This window comes from Octopus bimaculoides, chromosome 6 (genome assembly GCF_001194135.2).
Source record: "Octopus bimaculoides isolate UCB-OBI-ISO-001 chromosome 6, ASM119413v2, whole genome shotgun sequence".
Taxonomy (NCBI): Eukaryota; Metazoa; Mollusca; class Cephalopoda; order Octopoda; family Octopodidae; genus Octopus; species Octopus bimaculoides.
The window spans coordinates 66,167,499-66,176,072 of record NC_068986.1 but is presented as its reverse complement, the minus strand read 5'-3'; the positions used below and the strand labels follow the sequence as shown (position 1 = coordinate 66,176,072).

At 38.1% G+C, this 8,574-nt stretch overlaps 1 protein-coding gene and 1 pseudogene across 1 annotated transcript in view; both read left to right on the top strand.

Annotated features, from left to right (window-relative positions):
* The window catches only part of LOC106877208 (laminin subunit beta-1), a 173,934-nt gene that overhangs the window by 89,226 nt on the left and 76,134 nt on the right, over positions 1 to 8,574 (top strand). The gene's annotated exons all lie outside the window — the stretch shown is intronic.
* Positions 7,398 to 7,516, top strand: LOC128248200 (5S ribosomal RNA; annotated as a pseudogene).

Here is an 8,574-nt window from a genome sequence, read left to right as displayed (position 1 = left end):
TATATATATATATATATATGTATATATATATATGTGTGTATATCATCATCATTTAACATCCATTATCCATGCTGGCATGGATCGGACGGTTTGACTGGGCTGGCACGCTGGAAGGCTGCACCAGATTCTAGTCTGATTTGTCATGCTTTTCTACAGCTGGATACCCTTCCCAACGCCAACCACTCCAAGAGTGTAATGGGTGCTTTTGTATGCCACCTGCATGGGTGTCAATTTGCGTGATACTGGTATCTTCTTTTCAAGCATGATATAATGCCAAACATCTTGGTCATTGCCTCCGTGAAGCCCAACACTCGAAAGGAACTCAGCCACTTTGCCTCTGTGAGACCCGATGCATGAAAGGAACTCAGCCACTTTGCATTTGTGAGGTCCAATATTCAAAAGATGTTCTTTACATGCCACCTGCATGGGTGCACTTGGCTTCATGGGTCCTCTCAAGCTCCCATATGCATCACATGACCATACCAGTGCAGTCGTTTCTCTTGCACATCACATCTGATTCCTCTTATGCCTAACTTTTCTCTCAAGATGCTTACACTCTGTTGAACATGCACTCTGACATTGCACATCCTTGGCTGTCATAGCCCATGTTCCATTGCCATGCAACATAGTTGTTTGCACACAGGCATCAAACAATCTGCCTGTCACTCTATGAAAGAGGCCCTTGGTTGTCAGCAGGGGTCGGAGCTCTCGGAGCATCCACCTCCACTACTAACTTGGTCTCCTAGATAATGGAAGCTATCTACTACCTCTAGCTTGTCACAATTAGGGATAATATCGAGAGGAATGAAGAATAAAAACATTTACCATCTATTTCCTGTACCATGGTTTCAAGCTATTTTCAGCAAAATAAAATAATTTGCTACGCCAGCTATCGTTGGCAGGAAAGCCAGATTAACATATAAACACGAGGCAATACATAGAAACATGCCTCGTGATTATATGTTATAATTTTTCATATCTACCGCACATGTGTGGTTTTCTTATTGGCAGCAAATACAAAAAATGCTGATTTTTCTTTCAGAAATTAGCAAAAAAATCATTATATCATTATTAATAAATCTCAGGGTAGCAAAAAACTTTTAGAAATTCTTTTTGCTACCAGTGGTCTAGCGAGAAGAAAAAACTAGTCAATGGACTATATATTATTCATATAAATACGTACAGTGTACATTTAAACTCATAAGAGAGATGTCCATAATAGGACATCTAACCCGCTAGAAGGAGCAGTCAAAACTCCAAACCACAATTAGAGATAATTTCAAAAGGGGATGAAAAATAAAAACATTTACCATCTATTTCCTGAACCAATGGTTTCAAGCTATTTTCAGTAAAATTAAATAATTTGCTAGGCCAGCTATCATCAGCAGGAAAGCCAAGATTAACATACAAACATTTATTTTTCAGAACTTAACTGCAGTTCTTGGTGTTCCAAATCAGACATGCAATCTATGTGGGTGTCTTTTCAATACATTGGTTTAAAAAGCCACATCAGATACCATGATGGATGTAAGGTGTAAATACAAGAGGTGGTCAGTCTCTGCGTAAGGAATGGACAACCACCATGTATGTATGTATACATCATCATCATCATCATCATCATCATCGTTTAACGTCCGCTTTCCATGCTAGCATGGGTTGGACGACTTGACTGAGGACTGGTGAAACCGGATGGCAACACCAGGCTCATATATATGTATTTAGAGGGTGCGATGGGTAAATTGTTGCCAATTTATATTTTTAATTTTGTGCATGCACATTGTTCGTTTTTGAGTTTTTTTTACTACACTGTATAGTAGAGTCAATTGGGCACTGATGTGAGAAAAAGAGCACTATGACGCAATTCACTCTGCCAGAAATGACATGCTGTACTGTTTGGCATTTGCACTGGAAGCTTCAATAGGAACAGATGGTGAACACATAGAATAACAGTTGGCTTGTTGTGTCCCCATAACGTGTACCGAGAGTGATAAAAATCAAACATCCAGTTGACATCATGGTGTTTGGAGTGATTGCTAGTGATGGTAATGATATGCCGTCATTCATCTTCCCACACAGCCTCACACTCAATACGGAGGCCTACATCAAATGCTTGGTGGTGGTAGTGCTGTCCTTGTCAAGAGGGTGACTGCTAGAAGATCCTGTGTCTAACAACAGGACTCTGCACCATGCCACACAAGCAGGAGAACCAAATTACGGCTGTAATAAAATTTCTGTGATCACATCACCCCCTAACATCTGGCCACCTAACTCCTCAGACTGCAACCCCCTTGATTATTATGTGTGGGGCACAGTTGAGTGAGAGACCACAAAACTCCTTTCTAACACTAAAGATAAACTGAAGGCAAGGATTATGGCAGCATTCACTAACTTAAACAAGGAGACCGTCCAGATGAGTTGCAGGAGATTCCGAAGTTGTCTAGAGGCCATGGTTGAAGCCAATAACGATTTTATTGAATATATTTACTCATTAGTATTTCAAGATATTTTTATGTAATTTTGGTAAATATATCTGTTAAGATGAGATGCCAGTGTTATTTTCATTTTTGCATGATTTAGACGACAATATATTCACCACACCCTGTATATGTATATTAGATGTCTACATAAACATTTTGATGATTTTTTTCTTTTAAAATAGCTGATTGCTTTAAATATTTGAGTTTCCCTGTGTATAAAGAGTAACTGCTGTTCCATGAAATGATATATTTCTAAAATTTCTATTATTTTATGGTTGTTATGTAATTTTGAGTGTCTGTACAAGTAATATAAAAGTGTGATGAGTATGAGAATAAGTTGCTGAGTTCAAACCTGACAAAAGGGCCATTGTGTTGTGTCCTCCTTGGTGGGCTATATAATTTTATTTGCTCCAGATTGCTTGATAACATTACAACTTCACTCTTGAGTGGTTTGATATAGGAAGGCTTTCCAGCTTAGAAGAAAAGAAAATCATTTTACATACACTCACTTGGGAAAAATGTCTACTTTGTGTCTCAAAGGTGTGTGTGTATATGTGTGCGTGTATATATATATATATTATGTATTTATATATATTTATGTATATGTGTATATATGCACATATATATATAGATATATATACATATATATATATATATTATGTATTTATATATGTTTATGTATATGTGTATTTATTTTAAAAATCCTATGGTATAAATTGAGGGAAGTATGACTGCTATTTCAAGTAGGTCAAGTAACCATGGAGAGAGACTTCCTCATTGATAATTATGTATTTTATTAAATGGTGACTGTGTTTAATATTTATTAGTTTTTGTTGTAAGTGGAGTAGGTTGCATGGGTGGTTGGTGAAACTATATATTGTAAAATACTCCTGAAGATATAGACTTCTCTGTGAAGGGCCTCTAAAAAAAAACAACTTTCCCTGGGGAGTAGGGGTTGTTTAAAATCTTATTCTATTCCTCATCTTTATCTTACATGTAACTGTCTGTCTTTCTATACCTGCAACACTTGATGCCAGCCAAATGTCCCAATACAATTAAGGTCAGGCAAAAAGTTTTGTCTCTATTTGTTCCACGCCCATTTCCTGTGTGTGCGTGTAGAAGGTGGTGGTTGTTTCCTTCTTTTTCTCTCCTTTCTGCCTTCCACCTGACTCCCCAACCCCTACCTTATTACTACAACAATCCTCTTGTTTATGTATGTATGACTGTATGTATGCCTGCTTGGTCAGCTATAGTCCCCCCTTCCTCCCCTCTCTCTGTGCCCCTCTCTCTCTGCCTCTCTCTCTCTCTGATAAAGTGTTGTCCTCCAGTTATTTAGGCTATATCACTAGACAAGTGTTTGCTTACAAACTGTCATTAATTCCCTGCTAAAGTTATTGTCTGCAGTCACAAAGCTGAATTGTTTCCCTCCTAGCTTTTTGGGAAGTTCTATTATATAGGTTACTGGTATCTTGTTGCTAACAACAGCAGCAGCAGCAGTAGCTACAGCAGTGAGTCTGGGTGGAGCAAATTATGAATGTAGATGTTTCAGTAAGAAAAAGGGGTTTAAAAGTATACAGTAAAATAATGGTGTACAAATTAAGACATAAAAGAAAAGTCATTGATTATGTTAGAGATTATATTAGTCATTGATTATGTTAGAGATTATAGGAAAGTTTGTTAGGTCATTAAACTCATACATTGCTGCCATGCTTAGATACCATCCTGAAGAGTTTTAGTTGATTACATCCACCCTATTACTATACAAATTAAAACGGTAACATCTAACCACTTGAACGAAACATTAGCTTAACTAAATTACCACATTAAATGTAGTAATTTAGTATAAGCTACAAAATTCTTACACTCTCTCAATTTCTTGTAATTCAGACCACATCATGGTCTCAGCAGACAAAATGGAAACTGCATTGCTTCAAAGTATGGCAAGGGAGATGTGCTGGAACAGCTACTGTCAATAACTCATGGGGCTTGCTTTTGTGGACAGCCATCTCCACCCTGATGGTGGTGAGCAGGAATATGGTCTAGGGGGACTGAGAATGCTGGAGGTCTCCACTGCCACTGGCTCAAACATAAATAAATTTGTCAGAGTGACTGAAACTTTGACAGTTGCTTTTCATCAGCTTGATGTGCATCGGAGCCTGGGCTGGTAGCTGAACACACCAAATTATGGCTGAAGAAGGTGTCACAGTATGTCGCATCCCAGATGTGGGTGGTGTCTGCTGTCACAGAATGGGAAAATTGTCATACAGTCAGGCCTTTTACTATTCCCTCAGTGTAGCCCAACTGACTTGAGCTGGGAAAGGAAGCCTATGGCATCTGGGCCATGCTTTATGATTTAAGGGTGGAAGGCAGCCAGCACTAAAAGAGCATGACAATGGGTGGAGGCTGAAAGAATCCATAGTGGATCCGCAGTGACATTTGTGAGGCTCACAGATCTGGAGTCCAAGCCTAGCTATCTCAATTTATTGGAGGAAAACAATGCAAATGACAACACTAGATTGTATTTGTCCTGGTATAGACACACATGAAGATGGGTATTCCTAACCTAATATGTATCATCATCATCATCATCATCATTATCGTCATTTAACAACCATCTTCCTTGCTAGCATGGGTTGAACAGTTCAACAGGATCTGATGAGTTAGAGGATTGCATCAAACTTTAACATCTGTTTTGGCATATTTTTTATACCTGGATGCTCATCCTAACACCAGCCACTTGAAAGTAGGTACTGTGTTCTTTTTTTAAATTTTTTTTGCTGCACCAGCACTTCTGAGGTCACCAAGTAACTCACCCGACAGGACCTCTTCAAATCAGTGGAATGAGGTGGGGTGTAGTATCAAGAGAAGTGACTTTATGCTAGGCATTGAGAAGTGAATATATGATTGAGGGACAGGAACAGGTGTCTTGCTAAAGAGGAAATACAGGGCTTCCCCAGCTGGAGAGAAAGAAGAGATGGTGGTGATGAGGTGTCAGGGTGTACTCTCAAGGCACAAGAAGGTGAATATGAGAGGGGTGCATAGCAACAGTATAATAAAACCATAGATAAATGAAAAATAGAGAAATGAGGTGAAGTGTAAGAATGGGTGAGAGAAGGATGCACAGTGATAGGTGGAAGTCAGTAGAATGTTGAGGTGGAAATCGTGAAGAACAAAGAGCGGGGTGCATAGTGAGCGTCCAAATATCCCCACTGCATCTTGTAAATTAGTCAGCTGTGATAAACAGTGTTTAACTAGATAAGTTTAAAGGCTTGTTACAGGTGTCTCCTTCAATCTGGAATAACAGGAGCTGGCAGGTCGGCTTATTGGATGTATAGTAATGATAAACTAAAATTACAGTAATCAAGGACAGTTTAACTGTCTCTCCTAAACAAGTCTCAAAACTTCTGGAATGCACCTTGTGTGTGTGTGTGTGTGTGTGTGTGTGTGTATGATATGTTTATATGTGTGTGTCATATATATATATATAATTTATATTTATAATAATCTTGTGTTATCAATAATTTCAGATCACATTCTGAGGTTTCTTTATCATAAATGTAAAAGAAGTTTAATATGATACTAGGTTGTTAGAAATTAGTTGGTATAGCCTGTCTGTTGGTCCTTAAGCAACTGCAAAATTGTCCAGAATCCTCATAGATTTGCTAATCTTAAAAGTTAAATTCGGTTGGAGTTCAGTTGATGTAATTAGTAACTTGATTGCTCTGAAAGATATATGGTTCAACTCTAATGTTGGGATTAAATAATTTTCTTCTGATATTGACTGTACTGGACTGTCACATGTATAATTTATACTTAAGCTGTCTTAACCCTTTAGCATTCAGACTACTCTGAAATGCAATGCTTATTTATTCAATTACACATAAGTTCACCACCATCCATTCATCACAGGTAAGTTCACTGCCATCAATTCACTGTGAAGAAAATTCACTGTGAGTGAAGTTCACTGTGAGGAAAGTTTACCGATGATATATATCCATAGTATCTCACCATTAATAGTTAAAAATTATTTTATTGTAAAAATGAGAGAAAAATTGAAGTTGAAAAATTGTCAAAAATTTTGTGTGGTGAACTTTCCCTGTGGTGAATTGATGATGCTGAACTTACCAGACATGTATTTATTCACAATGTTCTGAATTAATCATACATTATCTTGTGGCTTTGAGATTTCAATGATGTGATTGTTTATTTTTTAGAATGACATTGTAGGGTATGTGTGAGAGGCCAGGTCTGTCCAGTTTCAACATAAAAGAGGTGGCCAGTTTAAATGCTGAAGAGTTAAACATTTATGCTATAACTCTAACAGGATAAAAGTGACTTCATAACTCTGTGGAGAAAGCATAGGTTTGTGAAGTGCCTTTTGTCTTACCAACATCTCTTTTGCATTAGAAAATGCCCCCCCCCATTCACTTTGAAGAGGGTTAGCAATGGGAAGGGCATCCATCCATAGAAACTGAGCCAAAATGCTACGTATAAATATCTGTCTATGAAAGAAGTAGCTTCGAATATGTGGTACCTTAGACTGTGATAACCCATCCAACCACTAATCAAGATTATATATACATGCATATATATATAAAATCAAGATTATATAATTTTGACTAGTGGTAGGTAGGCAGAAACTGTACAGGCTTCTTTTGTGCATGTTGTGTTTATTGATGATAATTTAGTGCGTTGAGCAGAAATACTCATTTGCTGAGTTCTTATGTGGAGTTTGCAGTTAACTCTTTCATTACTATATTTCTAAAAATAAAAAAGATTTTTAAATAATTTTGTCAATTTTAAGCTGGAGTTTGGAATATAAATTAACATGGAATTTTGAAGGAAAGCTTTAATTTAGATCACTTTAAAATAAAATGGTAAAATTTTATCATAGAAACAGGGGTGGTCTCAGATAGGTTAGTATCCAAAAAGTTCACGTTGAAAGCACCGGTTCTCGTCTGATCACCGAAGTTAAGCAACATCGAGCCTAGTTAGTACTTAGATGGGTGACCACTTGGGAAACCTAGGTGCTGTAAGCATTTTCCCTTTTATAGGCGCAGGAGTGGCTGTGTGGTAAGTAGCTTGCTTACCAACCACATGGTCCCGGGTTCAGTCCCATTGCGTGGCATCTTGGGCAAGTGTCTTCTACTATAGCCTCGGGCCGACCAAAGCCTTGTGAGTGGATTTGGTAGACGGAAACTGAAAGAAGCCCGTCGTATATACATATGTGTGTATGTGTTTGTGTGTCTGTGTTTGTCCCCCCAACATCGCTTGACAACCGATGTTGGTGTGTTTATGTCCCCATAACTTAGCGGTTCAGCAAAAGAGACCGATAGGCTTGTAAAGAATAAGTCCTGGGGTCGGTTTGCTCGACTAAAGGCGGTGCTCCAGCATGGCCACAGTCAAAAGACTGAAACAAGTAAAAGAGTAAAAGAGAGAGTGAGAAAACAACAGACAATAGTTGTGAGGTGTGTCAATCAAACTGATAAAATCCCTTCAAGTAGTGCCCTAGCTTGGCTACAATCCAAGACAGAAACCAGTAGAAAAATAAAGAAATTTTTCTTATTTTGCTATTAACATGCTTCAGAGATGCTGCATCATTAAAATTTCCCCTTCCCCCACATTTTCTATCTGTAGTTGTTGATCTACAGATGTTAAAGCTGAATCAGCTCATCTCATCATTTTAAGAGAGCCTACAAAAGTCTTAAATATGGCTCTTTCCTTTCTGGTTAAGGAATTCAAGAAAAAATTTTCATACAAAATACACTTTTCTTAAACTAGCATTTTTGTTACCAAAAGAGAGAAGAGAGAGAAAAAAAAAATGAATCAAATTAATCTCCTTTGTGCAAACTTGTCTGGACTAAATCATCATCATCATCATCATCGTTTAACGTCCGCTTTCCATGCTAGCATGGGTTGGACGATTTGACTGAGGACTGGTGAAACCGGATGGCAACACCAGGCTCCAGTCTAATATGGCAGAGTTTCTACAGCTGGATGCCCTTCCTAACGCCAACCACTCAGAGAGTGTAGTGGGTGCTTTTACGTGTCACCCGCACGAAAATGGCCACGCTCGAAATGGTGTCTTTTATGTGCC